Genomic DNA, 20,212 nt, shown 5'->3' on the forward strand with positions numbered 1-20,212 from the left:
ACACACCCGTTCTATGAACGGTATCTAATTAATCATGAACTATCCTAAAATTAAAGCTAATGGTCTTTAATCAACCCATTTGAAATAAATAATTAAACAAACAAACAAATAAAATAAATAAATAAATAAATAAGAAAAATTTAAAATGAAAATGAAAATCAAAGTGTGATTAAAATGTCTAATAAGACCTCCAAACGAGGGGATCTTTTTAGATAAACCCCCCTCAAAACTAATACAGGCGAGGTCTGAAATATCTTTTTACCCTTTTTTGAATCATTGGAACGCACATACACACAAATCATGAAAATCATAAATATATATATATATATATATATATATATATATATATATCTTTAAAAGCATTCCCAGATTTTTCAAAATCTTTGTAGAATTTTTGAACATTTTTAGCATTTTTCCAAAATTTCCCTCGACAATTCCTCTAAGTTCTCAAATTGAATTTGCTCTTATTGCTTAAAATACTTCCTTGTTGTGTGCAAATTCTCTTTATATAACTCTATTTGAATACCTGTCTTAGCCTTACTCTCTGAATATTTATGTATAACTCCCTGCATGCGAATTTTTGTGTGTGAATCTCTCTCTAAATGCCTCACTTTCTTAATATTTCTGTGTCTAGAACTTCTCAATGGATTTCTTTTTCTAAATGCTTATTACATTGTGTGCCCCTTCTTTGTAAAAATCTCTCTATTTATAGGCTTATGAGGAATAGTTTAATTAAATTGTAATTGATTGATTGATTCTGATTATCAATTTGTCTTCAATTTCATCAATCAGCAATTCAATTTAGATTATCCCATTTTGTTGGCCCTAGAGTCGAGTCTAGAGGGGGGTGAATAGACTCTTTTGCATATTTTTGATTTTCTCTACAAAATATGAAATGTTGACAAGATACAAATGATTATATCACAATATATACAAAGTAAATCATGCACAAGATATAAATTAAAGAGTACAGGGAAGAAAAGTTTGACAAACTATATTAACTTGGTCCAGCCCCTTGCCTACGTTCACGCCTTGAGGCACACTCAAGGATTCTCAATCCACTATCATAATCTCCTTCACTAGCAGAGAAACTTTTACACCACAAGGGAACCAATCCCTTTATGCTTGCCCAGAGCCTTTCACCAAGGTTCACCAAGAACCCTTGCAATTTGGTTCACCAAGAACCTTCACACGGGAACAAATCCCTTTTGCTCACACAGAGCCCAAACAAGGAAACCAATCCCTTTAACACTTGGTTCACAAAGAACCCTTACAAAATGAATATGAATAACAGCAACAATGCTTATTAAATGAGCTGATATTTGATACGATGCAAACCTCACACAACTCTCTCAAAGTAATGAATCACGACGAGATTAAATAGCAAGAGAGATGCTGAGCACAAAGATGATGAACTAAAATGTAATGTGCTTGGAAATGATATGTAATTACTAAATCAATGTTTAAACAAGCCTTTGGACTTGTATTTATAGGCAATTTGAGCTACTAGCCATTTTATGGTCGTTGGGCTTATAAAATGATTAATCACTTTGAAAACTAGTCGTTTATAGTCGTTGGATTTAGAATCTCGACTCAAACTGTCGACGGATTCCTCAAATTGTTGACGGTTTCCCCTTAAACCATGGACGATTTCATACTGACCAAAATCCGTTAAGCTCTCTGCCTGAAACTGTCAATTCACCTAGGCCAAACCATCGACGATTTGCCCTATTTCTTCATTAACTTGATTTTTAGGTGCTTAAATGAGGTTTTAACCCAATTAGGACCAAGTCTCTAAAAGATTACAACACTAAGATTGTAGTGACCCGAAGAAAAATGAGTATTTTAATGATAAAGAGGGAGAGAAAATAGATACAGAAATAGAAGGAGGCCGTAGATAACATTGTAATTTGGAGAATAAAATAATTTAATTTAATTTTAAGAAATTTTTCTGGCTTCGTCAACGAACATAAGGTTTTGTCGATGAAGGTCTTCAGAATTTCACTTCGTTGACGAGAAAATACCGAGAGACGGTTCGGGGTGCTCTGAATTTTGTCAACAAACATACGGTCTCGTCGACGAATTTTGTGAAGGGCTCGTCGACGAACCTGGCCCTATAAAAGGCGGGAAACCAAGATATTTCTCATTTTCTCTCGCCGCTTTCTCTCTCCTGTGACTCTCTCTCCCTTCTCTCTTCATTTTCGGCCCCACCAGTCGCCGGATCGACGATTCGAAGCTACCACAACGCTCTTGGAGGAGTTCTCTACGCTTCTATCGGAGCGGATCGTCGGGAAATCAAAGTTGGAAATCATCCCAAATTCAGGGTAAGCCCTTTTAGCCACTTTTCGGCCTCATGGTAGTTATAAGAAATAATGTAGGTAGAAAAATATTGATATTTAGTTCTGGAAAATATTGGTTTCAGGGTATTTTTGTAGGAGGCCCTGTGGGTATTAGGCTAGAGTACATTAGGGGCTTTTTGAAGTTAAGGTAAGGGATATATGCTATGCTAGGAAATTTCTAAATATTATGTAGTGTATTTATTTATGAAAATTATGCACTCAAATATGGTGTGACTTGAGAAATATGTATGTAGTATGGGAGTATGTTTTATGAATTGTAGTTTCATGATTTTATGTATTTTAGTGCTATGATTATGTGAATTACAGTACCATGATTTTACGGCTTTTAACACCATGACTATACGAATTACGGATACAGTATTATGATTATGCAGTTCCAGCATTATGATTTACAGAGTTTAAAGCATGCCATGATTTCTATTATCATAACATTCAAAGTATACAGACAAAGCATTTACAGAATATATAGACAGTTATACAGAGATAGCTTCGAGATGCTACAGTTATAGTATGTATAGAATAGAAAGATAGCGTTATGGTAATTTTGAAAACATGATGAAAACAGTGAAAGAGTATATATATATATATATATATATATATATATATTTGAATACGTATATAGTATTAGACCCTATTGGACCATACAGTTTACAGAGCACGGTACCGTAGCTATATGCAGTATACAGTTTACAGAGTGCAACCGCCTATTCAGATAATAGGCTATAGGTCAATCGTATAGTCCCCTTGACGTGGACAGGCTCCCCATTAGATATAGGTAGAGGTGGGCAGATCGACCGAGGGAGTATAGTGATTTACCTGGTTGGCCAGCCAGTGTAGATCCCACCTACGGGCCGCACAACCCTATCATGAGGGATTAAATAATGACATACAGATATCCACAGGGGAAGTTTTTACAGTTATTATTATGTATATTATGATTTACAGAGACCAGGGTGTTACTTATATATGTTAGAAGTATTTTGAATAGTAACTTAAATGCAGATGTGTTAAATGATATGAAAATGGTAATGAATATATGATTTGTACTGTATTTATAGATCCAGATATACATGATTATATGGAAACAAATTTTTATGATATGATGACTCGTTTGCCATACACTAGTAATAGCATATATCGTCTTACTGAGTGTTGGCTCATCCCAGTGTTGAAACCTTTTTCTGGTGATTCAGGTAGGCGAGCAGATAAGGCTCGCAGGTAGAGGGGCGTCTGTAGTGCCCTGACAACAAAGTGAGTACAGTGGAGGGTTTTTGTATTTGCCCTAGCTAGTTGAGGACAATTTTGGGGAAATTAGTATCACATGTATATATATTTTTGGGAAACATGATAGCACTTTGGTATTGTACAATAGGGTATATCATTATGTATGGAAACGTTTAATTGTGTTATGCTTCTCGCTGCTTAGGATAATATTATGGTATCAGAGTATGATAATTATTACAGTGGAAAAAAAATCATTTTAATTAAGCAGGTCCTTACAAAGATGATTTAAAACTTGTCCCATATTAAAATACATTTAAGTATAATATATTTTTATCAAACTTTTTATTTTATCTTTGAAAACTATTAGTATTAAACTTATGACTTAGTGAAATCCTATATACTCTTATGAACTAGTATGGACATGCAATTTGCTCAACTTTTACTCAATAAACATACGTGAAACAATACTGCAAGAATTACAACAGTTTCTACTTCAAACACTCCCCATTACATTATGACTTTATATTTACTTTATTAGATATGCTTGAGTTCTTCCGAATGATTGTTCACTTTAATCTTTCCTACTTGAATGTCCACTTGATCTTTGCCTATGAGAATGTTCACTTGATCTGTAATGATCCCAAAAATTGTATGCATGGAAATGTAAAAAAAAAAATTAAAAATTAAAAATAAAATAAATAATTTTTTAATTTTAAATAATAATTATTATTAATTTAATAATATAATATTATAATAATATATATTATATACATGTAGGTAACCTCCTGAGGAAGTAAACTTCCTCAGGCCTGAATTACAGAGAGAGATCATCTCTCTCTCCCCGCCTCACTCTCCGTCTCTCCTCATCTCCTTTCTTCTAGTCTCCTTAATTTCTCGACAAATATTCAACCGATTGAAAAATTGAAGATACTGCTAGGTTCTTATCTTCACCACTGACATTCCTACCGGAGTAGATTTGTTGCGGGAGCGACATAGGCACCACTCATGGGGAAAGGTATACTCCTTATCTTTCCTCAATTTCTCCTTGAATCTTTAGCAAAATCGACGATCGGGCACCACTATGGGGTCCTAGTCTCGATCATCGTCATTTTGGCCGGAGCGAATTTTCAATTTGGGGATCTTAGGCACCACTCCAAAGCGAAAGTGAGATTTAGGGAATTAAGGAAATTGATTGTTTTCGAGGGTTTAATTGTTATTTGAAATTTATGAGCTTAGGAAATGTTAAAATAATATTTTATTTGGAGTTGATTTGATTAAATTAGGATTATTGAATTAGGGTTCGGGTGAGCACCACAGACATCGTTTTGGAGTCCCTACTGGTGTAGTTTCAAGAAACTAGGTAAGGGAATTAAGTTAAATTAGTAATTTTATGAAATTTGGAAACAATTTAATTGTTATGTTTATATATACAACTTGATTTGAGAATTTAGAGGTTATTTTTGAAAACCCCGTTCGGATTGATTCATTTTACAAAATTAGGATATATGATATGTAATTTTGTATAAAATGAATGGTGGAGAGTTGAATATTTATATGAGTGTGTTTAAATGTGAAATTGTGTGGCAGATGATCCGAATGGATTGAAAATTATAAAATACTGAATTATTTGAGAAATACTAGAAATGCTTGCAAAAATACTAGAACTATTTATAAAATGCAAAAGCTTGAAATAACAGCTAGTGGTCTGGTATTGTTTGATTGGCTAAGGGTCAGGATTATTATTTGACAGCTGAGGGCCGAGTTTTAATTGACGGCTATACGCCGGGTTGTATTTTGTGGCTGGGGGCCAGGTTTTGGAATAACAAGAATATGTGTGAATTAATGTTTTAAATGGTGATTTCTATTATCTAAATTGCATGATATGCTTTAGGAATCTTGGGGACCAGTGTATTGTGAGCATGGTATCCTTGCTAGGAATTTGTTATGTGGTCGTGTGCGCCCACACCTGTGTTGAGAGGTGTAGGGTGGCCTTGTCCGATTTGCCTACGTGAGGTAAATGTACCCCCTGGGTAAGGGCAATCGGACCAGCAGTTGGAGCTGCATGTACCTGCGGAGTATGTTAGCAGAGAGTACAGATGACTATTGTCTGGGTGGATCCCCCAGGACATTAGTCCAGCCTTCGGGCCTCACAACCCGTGCCATGGGGGAAGTAAATGACGTGTTTGTCATAGGGTGTGTCTTATATGCATATCTATTAATTTATATGAATACGAATAATTAATAAGATAACTTCGAGGGCTTGCTGAGAAAGGTGAGTGCCCTAGTAGTAGTAATGGTATTAGAGCTGAGGGGAGCTACTTGTATGAGCGGGTAATCTTCCCTATCCTCAATTAATTGTGTGTGTGAGTGTAAAATAGAATGATTTCATAAATGTGTTTATCTACTTAGTGAACTGGTTATTTTCTGTGCACTAAATGCATGTTGGCCACACACTGACATTAACATAGTCTTTCCTTTACTGAGTTATGTCTCACCCCTACTTTACAAACTATCATTTTAGGAAACCCTAGGGATCGTGTTTAGCTGACTAGAGGGGTTGAGCTTGTTGTATAGTTGATACATGTAATGTGTTTAGACCGAGTTTCCTTTTTGGTTAAGTATTTTGAGTTGTAATATGGATATTTGGAGACATTTGTGTATAATAGTAATTAGAACTCTGGTAATGTAATTTAAGGATTTTTTTATTTTATTTCCACTACGTATATGTGTTTCATATATGATGAATAAGGTATTAGATACATAGACGTCACTAAAGTAGCACCTTGAGCCAACGTGGTGGGTCAGGGAGTTACAGGTGGTGTCAGAGCAAAGGAACAGCTAATGTCTCTCAATCCTCAGGAACTCTCGCTTATGAATGATTGTGGAGAAGTAGGACTCTTTGTTTAGGGGCTTGCTGAGTAGGCCTATCGTACGGGGTAGGGTGCTTGGTGAGTGCTCTAATAGGTACCTGTTGTTGCCACGGGCGCAAGGCCTATAAAGAAAGTGACAACGCCCAAAAGTGGGGCCATTACATGATCTTTGCACTAAAATCAATATCTATGTGATTTCACCACTTATACCTGCCACAACTTAGTATGCAAAGATTAGTTTAACTTAAAACCACTAATGAGTTGTTATCATCAAAATACAACAATTATGATCATGTAACAACTCAGACTAACACATTTATTTCTAAATTTCAACACATGTTTAACCCTTTTTTTTTTCCCTCTTTCTCGTAGGTTGCAAATTTGCCGTAGATTGAAGATTGCTGACCCACCTCTTGTTTTTTTTTTTTCAATGTACAAAATGTATTTTTTCCTTTTTCTACATCTCTATTTTTTTTTTGTATTTTTGTATGAAATAATAAAAATTCTATTTTTATTTTTATTGTATAAGACCCCGAACAATTTTAGGTGTCTACAGCAATTAGCAAATTGCAGGAGCAATGACATAACCTAGGAATGTAGGCACACAAGTATCTCGCGAGTTGCTACATCCTCCTATAATGTGTGGAGAGATGTAGTCCATTTTAGACTTCTTATACTCATATGTTTTTTATACTAAAAAAGATAATGATTTTTCCTAAAATTTATATAAAAGACACCCATATTTTCTGAAGTTTCAAAATTTCAAGAATCACTTTTGATGTAATGACTCGAATTTAGAATGGTATTTAAATAATAAAGGTTGAGAAATGGAGACCGGAAACAAAAGGAAGTCGTCGACGACATTGCATTTTGGAAGGAAAAGAAAAGGGAATGGAAACAAAATAAAATAAAGAAGGAAGCTGCCCAGCTTCGTCAACGAATACAAGGTTTCATCGACGAAGGCTTAAGAGAATTCGTGGACGAACACAGGGCTTCGTCGGCGAAGAAATGCCGAGAGGGGTTTTTGAGCTGACTGAATTTTGTCGATGAGGAGTGGATTTCATCTACGAAATTTGTGAATGACTCGTCGACGAAGGTCGGGCTCGTCGACGAAATCCTGTTTTATAAGAAGGAAAAATCCGAGAGAAATATTATTTTTTTACGAAACCTCTCTCTCTCTCTCTGGTTCCCTCTCCCTTCTCTCTACGTTTTCGGCCCCACTAGTCGTCAGATCGACGATCCAAAGTCACCACGACGCTCCTGGCGGAGTTCTCTTCAAATCTGCCGGAGCGGATCATGGGAGAAAGCTAGTTGGAAATCATTCCAGAGTTGAGGTAAGGCTTTTTAAGCCATATTTGGTCTTGCGCTAGTTATAAGAAATGTTGTGCGCATGAAAATACTGAAATTTAATACTGGGGGTTTTCAGTTTCGGAGTATTGGTCAGGAAACCCCTCAGGTGTTAAACTTGAATGCTTTTGGGTAAAAACTTTCTACCAAATACTTGGGTTTTTGGCAGTTGAGGAAAATAGTGTGCGCTTCAAAATACTGAACTTTAATTCTAGGATTTTTCATTTTCAGGGTGTTGAGTTAGGAACCCTACGGGTGCGGGGTAGTTTTATTAGGGGTTTTCCAGAAATCAGGTAATAGGATAAACTAGGCTAGTACTGTTTTGGAAAATGCTTATATATATATATATATATATATATATATAGTTATTATTTGATTTATGGAAAATGTATATGATTATATATATATGTTTTATATTTGCGAAATACTGTGAAAATGATCGTATGTTGAGTATGTGGAAAATCTATTGTGGCATGAGTAAAAATATTGTGTAATGCTGTTTTCTGGGAATGAGGATGATGTGGATTTTTATGAGAGAAAACCGGCGTACGGGCTGAGATGTTTTTGTACATATATATATATATATATATATATATGTATATGTGTGTGTGTGTGTGTGTGTGTGTGGATATGTTTGCCGGCGTACAGGCCGTGCTATGTGATTTGCCGGCGTACGGGTTGTGCTATGTGATTTGCCGGCGTACGAGCCGTGCTATGTGGTTTGCTGACGTACGAATTGTGCTATGTGGTTTGCCAGCGTACGGGCTGTGCTATGTGATTTGCCGGCGTACGGGCCGGACTATGTTAAAATGAGAAATACCGGCGTACGGGCCAATGATTTTTATGATACATGTATATATGTGAAATGATACGATTGATGTGAAAATAAATGAAATGAGATATTTATGTATAACGGTTTCATTATATGTATATGATATCATAACCTAATTGGCTTGGTTTAGGCTAGCACTTGCACGGTACCGTTGCTATGTGTCCATGGTCCTCGTGATCATGATATCTGTGTTAACGCCGTTGTACGGAGTGGTGTGAGATTGGATGGTCGATGTGATTATGTTTGAGGAGTGTGCTGTTATCGCCCCTGGTGTACGGACCAGTTTGGGTAGACCCATCGGACCTACAGACTAGACTATCGACTTGACAGTTGTCAGCCAACCATTGTTAGGTCTCGCCTTCGGGCCACACAACCCAATCATGTGGGGGTAATACATGACAACAGCCAGCTAACCTACCAGGATTGTTTTATGATATTATTATTACGATATAAGATGAGATATTATGTTATGAAAATGCAGTATGTTGTGCCATGTTGATTATATATATATATATATATATGTTTTCCCATATTTGATGAAACAGTACTAAATATATTATATATGATATATGTTGAACACGAATTACTTATGTTGCCACATACTAGTATTAGTTTATTTCCCTTACTGAGAGGTGTCTCACCCCTAAATCTTATACATATTTCAGGAGCCCCTGATATGAGAGCGGGAAAAACCCCGCTGATCTAGAGCAGTGTTTGCTCTCTTTGGAAGGGTAAGTTTTTGGTTGGGACAGTTAAGATTTTTGTGAGAAATGTCTCTAGATTTATTTTGGAATGTATATACTGTGAGATAGTGATAGTAGTAACTCTGGTATGTGTTATGCACATTATGATGAAACGTATATGATTTTATATTTTCTGCTGCATAGGCTTCTGCTGTATGTTCTGTTATATCCCTGGTACCCACGGGTCCAGGTGGATTGTGACCTGCTGAGCTAGTATGTGTGATGTGTGGATTTGGTCTGATGTTGACTGATATAAAAAATAAATAAATAAATAAAATAAATAAATATGAGAAAAATGAGCAGGTTGTTACATTTGAGGTTTTAAAATTTTTAATGACCTTTTTTTACAATGTATTTTTAAGATATTTACACTTTGAAAAAAAAAAAAAAAAAACTTCTTTTTTTGCAAAATATAATAGGATATTTGTATCTTTTTAGTAAACTTCAAGGGAAATATGTGAAACTTTTGAAATCTTAGGAGAGGTATATGAGATTTTTGAAACCTCAAATGAGGTGAATGTATTTTTTTTTTTTTTAAATCTCAAGAGAGGTAAGTATTGTCGTAACGTCCCAGAGAAGTGTCTGAAATAACGAGGAATAATAATATTGAAATTTAATTGAGTCATCACTGACTTGTTATTTACCTAGGCGCAGTCAGGTCACCTAATTACTACTCGTTGATTGGTCTCTCTTTAATCTTAGGTTAATGAACCAGTAGTCTTAGTTTGCTTTTACAAGAGTTGGGGATCGAAAGTTCAGTTATGCGAGAAGAAGGTACTAGCACCCCCTACATACCCGTTCTATGAACGGTAGCTAATTATTCATTAATTGATTGGTCTCTAGACTAATCTTAAGCCAAGGAACTAGTAATCTCAGTCTACTTTTACCAGAGTTGGGATCGGGAGTTCAATTATGCCAAGGGAAGGTACTAGCACCCCCTACACACCCATTTTACGAATGGTACCTTATTAATCATTAATTATCCCTAAACATAATCTAATGGCCTTTGATTAACTTCTTAAAAAATAATAATAATAATTTAAAAGGAAAATAAAAATCATAGTGCGATTTAAGAATGTCTAATAAGATTTTCAAACGAGTGGATCTTGTTAGATAAAACCACTCCAGAGATGAGGTTTGAAATACCTCTTTATCCTTTGTTAAATCATTGAAATGCATACATACAAAAATCAAGTAAAATCATCAAATTTTGAGCAAAAGAGCCTTTCAAACATTCCTAATTTTTTTCAAAAATTTTATAGAAATTTTCAAACATTTTTCTAAAATTTACTAGGATTTTTAAAGATTTTTGCTCATTTTTTAGTATTTTTATTTTTTCCATTTTTTTATTTGAATAAAAAATAACTCAAATAATTTTTAATTTTTTCTTTATTTTCTTGATTTTTTTATTATTTTTCCAATTTTTTTTAAAAAATCAATTAAAAATTCATTGTCTTAGGATTACGTCATGCCGCCATGTGGCACCTTCATTTATTTATTTTTTGAAATTTCTATAATAGGTGCTGACATCACCTGCCACATGACAGATCTTGGGTTGCTCTGGGTATTTTGCACAGATTACTGACGCGGCAACAATCTGACCATTTAAAGAAAATACAAATTGAATGGTTAGGATTGCATCATGTCATTCTCCGAAAGCGTAGCCTTGGTTGAGCCACGTGTTATCGTACAAACGATAACCATGTCCCACTCATTAATATATATATATACACACACATACACACACATTTTGTTTCCTTCTCTCTCCTTTTTCCCATTATGCTCTCTCTCTCTTCCTTCTTTTCCCTTTCTTCATCTCCTTCTTTGTTATTTCTTTTCCCAAATCCTTCTATTTCTTCACTCTCTTCTCTCAGATCTCACTCTCTCTACCTTTCTCTTTCTATTCTTCTTTCCTGGATCTACTCTTTCACCACTTTCTTATCTCTCGCAAACTCTTTCTCTTTGATTTTTTTTTCTTTTCTTTGATTTTATTTCACTTCTCTTTCTTGATGTTTTCCTCAAATTTCTATTTTCTTTTTCTGATTTTCTCTAATTTCTTATTTTTTTCCCCCACGGATTTCTCACTCTCTTATTTCTTTCTTTCCTTGCAGTTTGATTGAAGGGTCAATGCCATACAAGCACAAACACTGTGTCTCCTCCCATATCCAAGAACCATATTAATGTAAAGGTAGTTCCCTTCCCCTCTCTTTTTTCTTTTGTGCGTCCTTTTCTCTTTTTCTCACTGCTTCTTTGAATTTTCTCACAATTTTTCCCACGAGCCAAATTGAATGGAGTGGGGTAGACTTAGGTTAGCTAACCTAGGTTAAATTAGACGGTTAGGGTTAAGTATTAGGTTAGGAGGTTGGGCTAGGATTAGGTTAGTGGGTTTGGGCCAAGCCTAGTTGGGTTAGAATTCGGTTTGGGCTTTAATCAAGTTGGATTAGGCCAAGCCCAGTTGGGTCGTGAGAAGGCTTGAAAATGGTTTGTAGGCCTTTCAGACTGGGTTTAATGATCTTGGGCTTAAACTAGCTAACTGGGCCGAACCCATTTCAACTTGGGTATTGGGTTGGATTCAAATTCAATGGTCAACGCACCTAGATCCAAATTTGGATTCGGGACTAAGGTCCTAGTCTTTGGGTCAACGGATCGGATTCGGATCCTGACCTTAATATTACATTTAAATTAAAATTTTCAAATTTGTATAATTCAAAGAAGGATTAAACAAAAATTTGAACTGAAAAACCAACCTTAATCTTCAACTCTACACCAGTTTTCAGATTCAATGTTAGTTCTTTGACTCTTCTTTGATTTTGATCCTTTGCTTTGCTATTTCTTGAGCTTCTAACTCGTGCTACCTCTCCAAGCCTCTGAATCCTAAATCTGAAGTTCCTTTAGGCTTTTCTGAATTCCTTTTATAGATCCTCAATTCTTAGCAATTCAAACTTCTAGCCCGCTGAGAATTATCTGTTTGTCACTCAATCATAACTCTGACAATTATCTATATAAGTTCTCTCTATGATTGTCTCTCAATCAAAACTTTTTGACTTTTCTCACGATTGCTTGTGCTTTCTCTATGATTGTGTGAATCTAACTTTCATAAGTCTCAATTTATAGGCTTTGGAATTCAATTAGCTTAATGTTGATTAATCAATAAACACTTAATTTCATCAATCACCACTAATTTTGAGTTTCCACATTTTTCACACATATTTAATTTGCTTTCTTCTCTCTTGGCATATTTAAATTGAAGATTGATGATTGCTAGCCCACCTCTTTATTTCTAATTTTCCTTTTTTATTTTTTGTCATTTTCCATGTAATATTTATTTCTCTGTATATTATTTTCCTGTACTTTTTATTTTTATTTTTTGGAATAAAATTTGTACAATTTTATTATATTGACCCCTGACAAACAAATGAAGAATCTTTTTGTCAAAAAGTAAAAAAAAAAATGTCAACTTTGAGTATGAAGAGACTGCATATAAGCTTACAGCACAGGTGGGCTCATGAGAAAGAGGCCCTCTGGTATCAAGTATGAGAAACTCCTGTTTCGGCGGAATGGATTTCAACCCTAAATTTCTGAGCTGCAAGGCACTGGGCTTGTGTTGTTGAAGATAAGTTAGATACTCAGTGGGCTTAGGGCTGATTTTGCCTCCAAAATAGACAGATTAAAATACAGAGTCTCTAGAAGTTGACTACACTACACTTTGAGAATATCCAAAGAAGCTTTCTTTTTCTGCCCTTCAATATTTTCGGACACTATATATATTCCAGTTGGTTGTGATGAGCAATGCTACGGCGCACATAGAAACAGTACTGCTTCTTCTTCTTCTTCTTCTGCTTCTGTGTATCAGACTGAATCTGTGTCTCCTGGATTCAAACCCTAACCAAAAGGCGTCGCCTGCTTCCCCTACAATTATTGTACCAACTACCAACTTAACCCCCTCCACCTTTCCGCCTTTCTTCTTTTTATGGGACTGCCTTTCAAGCAATAGCTATCTACCCTTCTTCGATCAAACCCTATATTAAAATAATAATAATAAAAAAAGTCAGTCACTGGAATCTTATACGTAATCAAGCTGGAGCTAGCTAGAGCCAACTTTCTAATTAGATTACGTCTTGAAAAAGTCCAGATCTTTTTCATTGAGTGGGCATAATGCGAATTGAGAGAGGATCAAAACGGGGCTTGCTAATTAATTTCCACTAGGTGTGGTTCACATTGTTTGACAGGTACAGTTTAAAACATACACAAACAAAAAAAATCAAACAAGGAAAAGAAAAAAATTGTTCTTAGCCGCAATTACCTTTAACATCTTAGAAAAATCTAATCTTACAAAAATCTCCTATAGATTATAAGTCTTAATCAATCAATCAATCAAATTATAAAGTAAGGACCATTAGCGACAAGTCATGTAACCCATGCTTGTTAATAGTATATTAATATATCTATGCACCAGGCTGTAAATGGATGTGAACCCACGAGGGGATAAAAAAGAAAAATCAGATGTAATTGGAGATTCTATTCCGCCAGCAGAAAATGAAACTCGAGAGAATTCCATATGCTTCCTTTTTTTCTTAAGAAAAAATTCCATTTGGCCATCAAATCCAGCTGCCAACTGGGGAAGGAAGCAACCTTCCTTCCTTAACTAGCCACTGTACTTCTTTACTTTTTCTTCATGCCTTTCTGTTTTTGTTTGCCATGAATAAAATAACCTAATTAAGCTCCCTTCTCTACTGAACCAAACACAAAAGAAGGGAATATGACTCTCTCTCTCTCTGTCTCTCACGTTTTTTTTTTTTTCCCTTCCAAAAAAGGAAAAAAATCTACCGTTTTGCAGCTTTTGCTGCTGTTCTGCAGCTTTCGTAGGCAGGAAAAATAAAAATTATGGAGTACGAAGCCGGGAGATCTCCCACACATGTATAGGTGAACAATACTGTTATATAAATTGTGGGATAAACAAACAACTAATAAATACTAGACAACACATAGAATGATTTATATTTTATCAAATGTTAGACCCAGTCTATCTAACAACTTTTTAATATCAAAGAATTAAAAGAATAGTGACATAAATTATTGATAGTACTAAAGGTTCAAATCTAGCTTACCAACATAGACCTATAAATTCTCCTTTTTAGTCTCTTGATAAGAGTTCATAAATTTTAAAATTATAAAATTTCATTCAACTAATTAATAGTAGCATCCATAAGATCGGCGCAGTCTTCATCACCACGGGAGTCATATATAAAACTAATTGAGTCAATCCCAAATTATAGAAAAGTTATACAAAAGATTTATTCTTTTACATGCTCGTTCGTATGCTAATTTTTAAAACATAAAATATGTGCAAAAGGGAAAGAACTTTTTCAAGCTATAAACTCTTAAAACTTTGATTAATATGAATAAAAGTCCTCACAACAAAACTTTACCTGCATAGTGTACATAGTTAGGAAATTTAATATAAAATAAAAATAAAAATAAATATTAAACTTAAACACAAATAAAAATACAAATATAAACACGATTTACAAATAGACTGAGGCACGGATATCTCGCTCTCTTTAAAGAGATTCAAGCCCTCTGCGGTTTATGGTTTAGCCCAAACATTGGTATAGCAGAACTCTTTAAGACTTGTCTCCCCTAAGATACAATAGTTTGATTTGAATCATATGACTCTCTCCAATTCTGTACAAACGGAAGAGTCCAAAACTCCACAAAAAAACACTTTTCTTTACTAGTCAAACTCTCTTAGACTGATGTGTAGAAATTAGTGCATGACGCCAATACCTTAAGAGACTATTTATAGGCACAAAATGACATTTCATTTTCCATGCATTTAATAAATAAGATGCATATATATTAAATAGATATACACCTAGATTTAAGATACACTCACATAATTAATCTTATGAATTTATGAAATACATGAATGAATGACCTAATTAAATGAAAATACATAACCTATTCTAAGATACATGCTCTTTTTCAAAATAATTAAGAAAATAACAATATTAAAATACACTAACAATTCTCCCTTCATTTTAATATTATGTATGTACCATGCATGTAAAAAATTTAACAATCAAAGAAGAATAATTATGCATAATGAAGGTGTGCTCTACAGTGAATCTTCACTTAATGAACAATAGTCTTTATTCCAGAGTTAGTAGTGGTATTAAACTTGAACTGTCATGATCAAGTGCTACCGGTTCTTCTAAAACCAATTGGTGGTAGAAGGGGTGCAACTTTTTCCTTTAAACGGAAACACAGAACCCCGCACTAAGCGTCAGGTGAACATGAAAGGTTGCACCAATTCCAAGCAGGGGTGCCGACGGGCTAGCACACCAAGCACTGTCGAGTTGGGGCCCACTGCTACAATCGCTCACAATACGGTTGACTGCTGACTTCCCATAAAGCCAAATATCACACCCAACAGCTACCCCGGGAGCACTCAAACCCGTGACCTTGCTATGATACCACTTGACAGGATTAAGCGCTACCAGTTCTTCTAAAATCAATTGGTGGTAGAAGGGATGAAACTTTTTCCTTTAAACGGCAACGTAGATCCCCGCACTAAGCGTCGGGTGGACATGAGGGGCTACACCAATTCCAGGCAGGGGTGCCGACAGGCTGGCACGCCAAGCACTGTCGAACTGGGGCCCACTGCTATGATTGCTCGCAATAGGGTTGACTGCTGACTTCCCATAAAGCCAACAATCACCCCCCAACAGCTACCTTAGGAGCGCTCGAACCCATGACCTCGTTGTGATACCACTTGTCAGGATCAAGCGCTACCAATTCTTCTAAAACCAATTGATGGTAGAAGGGGTGAAACTTTTTCCTTTAAACGGCAGCGCAGAGCCCCGCACTAAGCGTCGAGTGGACATGAGGGGCTATGCCAATTCCAAGCAAGGGTGCTGACGGGCTGGCACGCCAAGCACGGTCGAGTTGGGGCCCACTGCTAAGATCCCCCGCAGCAGGGTTGACTGCTAACTTCCCATAAAGCCAACATGAACTATGACTACTTAAAGGAAATAAAGTATTACTACTCACACATAATCATTTGTTGGAGATGTGACTTATATTGAGTATAATGCATGCGTCGGGAAAGCATAGTGAAGCAAAGAACAAGGAAGTTAGTTGCAAGAAGAAACCGTCGACTGTTTGGTTGACGGTGATTGATGGTTTTGGCCTCAGGAAATAACCGTCGACGATTTCAGTTTGCAGAAGGAACAACTCTCAGTATTTAAAAATCAACGGTTTCGTTCGGTGCAGATCATGGATTTTTAATTTTGGAGATTAGTAGATTGGAGGATTTGAAGGTTTTTCCTCCGGGATTTGCTACAAAAGTGTTTTAGATGTATTCTAAGTCTTCTCTGTGCATAGGGTTGATATATAAACTATTATTTGTAACCGTTGATATACACTTGACAATTTGATAATGAGAAATCAGTAGGGGTGGCAAAACGGGTTCACGGGTTGGGTTCGGGCGGGTCGTGGATGGGCTAGTTCATAAATGGGTCAGGTCGTAAATGGGTCCCCACCATGGAAACCCTAACCCGCCCGTTTAATATGGGTTACCCATTTAAAAAATAATTTACTTATTTTAAAATTTTAAAGCTAAGAAAAGAATAAATTGTCTCTCCCACCTCTCGGTTGACGAGTTGAGGAAGAGAAAGAAGAAGAAGAAAAAGAAAACCTGTTGTGACGCCCCGATTTTTGTACCCTTTTTTTTCCAAAAAATAAAAGATATTAATCAATCATCGGCCACGTCAAATACTTTAATACCACTTCAACACAACTAGACCCGAAATGAGTACCGGGTAAACGGTAAATCTTATATACACAAACCTAACTATGGAAGTAAATATATACAAACCATCCAGTATACAAATAACTAGAGTTTTAACCATCTATATATATACATATTTAAACACATTCCCAAAAACCCACAATATACACTAGGAATCATGTATCCCTAAAAAAAACACTCACCCTGTCTATCAGGGTACCAGTTCCCTCTATCACGGAACTCTATCCGCTGGTCTGTCATGGTTTCCTAAAATAATATATATTTAGGCGAGACACATCTTAGTAAGATGAAATAAATTATTTATAGTTTGTGGCATTATGAGTTTCGTTATATCATAATATACCTATTTCAGTGATAATACCATCTAAGAAAATATACCAATTATACTCATAATCATATAGATATAAAACATAAGCTTTTATAAGCTTTAATTCCATTTTTTTTTTCAAACTCATCCACATGCAAACCATATTTATCAGCGAAAGTTCTCGAGAATAGGAGAGATTACACGCCCATACATGTAGCTTCTCTCTGCTCTAATATCGTTTGTAACCTTATCCGATTAACTCAGGAGAGGTTGCAACTGATACTTATCAGGGCACTCACCTTACTCAATAAGCTCTCAGGCGGAGAGTTTTACTTCATCCTAATTATTTATGTCATTAAACTCACGTTTTTTCATTAATCGTTTTCATTTCACATCTAACTCATAAGTGTCTTCGGTAACCAATCCATGTGCTGTCTGTAACTCATGGTTGCCTTGAGGATATTCTATATGTCATGCTTCCCCCCATGGTCAGAGTTGTGCAGCCCGAAGGCTGAATCTAAACTGCGGTTGGCCTACCCAGTTAGATCAAAATAAGAAGTCCATCATTTCGTCTATAGTACGATTGGCCTGCCTATCCCTGGTCTGGACCCAGGGAAAAAAACTACCCTTCTCATTGGCTCAATCGACTGTCACGCCACACTCTCTATGAGACCGTGTGGTTGCACTTATTATCCCACTAGCAACGGTACAGTGCTTTCAGAAATAATCCAGTCCCTCAAGGTTCTCATTTCCATGTTTCCATATTCACATTTCAACATTCATAATTCAGTATTCACATTGCAGTATTCAAATTGCAATATTCACATTTCAGTATATGCATTGCAGAATTTACATTGCAATATTGCTGATTTTATGAGTCCAATCCTGTTTTGATAATGAAAAATCATTTGATATTTGACCTATGCAATTGAGTTTGTAAACAGGATCATGATTTAGAATGCACAAACAAAGATCTTGATATGGAAGCCACGAGGAACCTAAAGTACATATCACTTGACTCAATCCATGGATCTAGAAGAATAAAAGGATGGAGAAGCAAGCTTCAAGTTCGAGATCGTCAATGGGAATGGGTATTTAGAATTAAATGTATTTACATGTCATATGATATATTTTGAAGTTCAAATATACCTTAGGACTCCTGCATTCATGAAAAATTCATTTACATTAGTCCAGGTTGAATAAATTTTTCGAGGCAAATTTTAGAGGCCTCGTCAACGAACCCAATGGCCTCATTGACGAATGTATGAAAGCCACTCTGCAACGAACAATGTTGTCTTATCAACGAACAAATACCGAGAGCCTAAAAAGTTTAGACAGTGCTCTCGTCGACGAACTTATGGTCTCGTCGACGAACGAGTGTCATACACTCGTCGACAAACGAGTGTTATACACTCGTCGACAAACTTACCCACTCGTCGACGAAGATCAGCTAAGTGTTTTCAATTCGTCGAGTCAATCGGTTGGACAATCCTCTCTTTTTAAATATTTTTATTTCTGATTTTTTTTTTAAATCTAGTTTACTTGAAGAACTCAAATACAACTTTTCAAAAACATTTTCAAGAGTTTTTCAAATGCTGATCTCTAAGTCTTTGTATCTTAAGGAGTTTCACATATCTAAATAGTAATGACTTGAAGTACTTATAAATATCCTTCTAACCATGATCTTCTTAATCGCTAAGTCTTGCAACCTCTTGAGGTTCAGTCTTTACTTTAAGACCTGCTAAGCCTCTAAGCTCTTCATTTGTCCTTCATTGCTTTAATATATTGAGAAGCTTTCACTTGATTGACTTTGATTTCCAGCTTACTTCAATGATTAACCATGAGTGTCCTTTTATTTAGACTTGAAATAAAGCCACTCAACAACACAAGTCAAAACATCCTTCATTTGTTATCATCAAAACAAGATTGAAAAACTCAGTTAGACCAATATATGCATAAAAGATACAACCTGGATTGTTGTATTAGAGTCATCACGCTATTACATACTCATATGACATGCTTCCCCCCATGACGGGTTGTGCGGCCCGAAGGTTGGACTCAGCATATGGCTAGCAATAAAGTCACTTAACAATACAAATTAAAACATCCTTCATTTGTTATCATAAAAATAAGATTGAAAAACTTAGTTAGGTCAACATATGCATAAAAGATACAACCTGGATTGTTGTATTAGTGTCATCACTCTATTACATACTCATATGACATGTTTCGTCCTATGACGGGTTGTGCGGTCCGAATGCTGAACTCAGTATATGGTCAGTCGACCATAGCTGAGTTAGAAAAGGTAGTAAGTATGATTGTGTCTACCTATGGTCATCCAAAACTACCTCAGATGGGGGCCCCTGACAAAAACCTCAAAGTAGTACTGTGGCTTAGGTCACCAAATTGTCTGTCCATTATCACACTATCATCCCAGTGTGATTGCACTATCTGCCAACATATAGCTACAGTACCGTACTCAATATATATCACATTTCATATCCATAAAGTTCTAGAATCATATATGGCAATTTACAAAATAAAAACTATTTTATCCTTATTTCATATAAAACCTGTCATTTATTAACTCTAGGCCCCCGACCGTCATATTAAATCTCGGCCTCCAGCCGTCATATCATACTGTGAATTATCAGTAAAAACATTCTGCTCATATATACCATTTAAGACTGTTCTCCTGCCAACCAATTTTTTTTAG

At 35.7% G+C, this 20,212-nt stretch overlaps 1 long non-coding RNA gene across 2 annotated transcripts; it reads left to right on the forward strand.

The window, feature by feature from the left end:
• The first annotated feature begins 11,134 nt into the window (after nucleotides 1-11,134).
• On the forward strand, nucleotides 11,135-18,731 carry LOC131165509 (uncharacterized). Of its 2 annotated transcripts, XR_009139591.1 has the most exons (3): nucleotides 11,135-11,564; nucleotides 18,441-18,587; nucleotides 18,691-18,731. It is a non-coding gene; the product is annotated as an uncharacterized LOC131165509 (long non-coding RNA). The 2 variants fall into 2 exon arrangements; XR_009139590.1 differs by having other exon boundaries at nucleotides 18,441-18,731.
• Nucleotides 18,732-20,212: the final 1,481 nt, after the last annotated feature.

Source organism: Malania oleifera, chromosome 10 (assembly GCF_029873635.1).
Source record: "Malania oleifera isolate guangnan ecotype guangnan chromosome 10, ASM2987363v1, whole genome shotgun sequence".
Lineage (NCBI taxonomy): Eukaryota > Viridiplantae > Streptophyta > Magnoliopsida > Santalales > Ximeniaceae > Malania > Malania oleifera.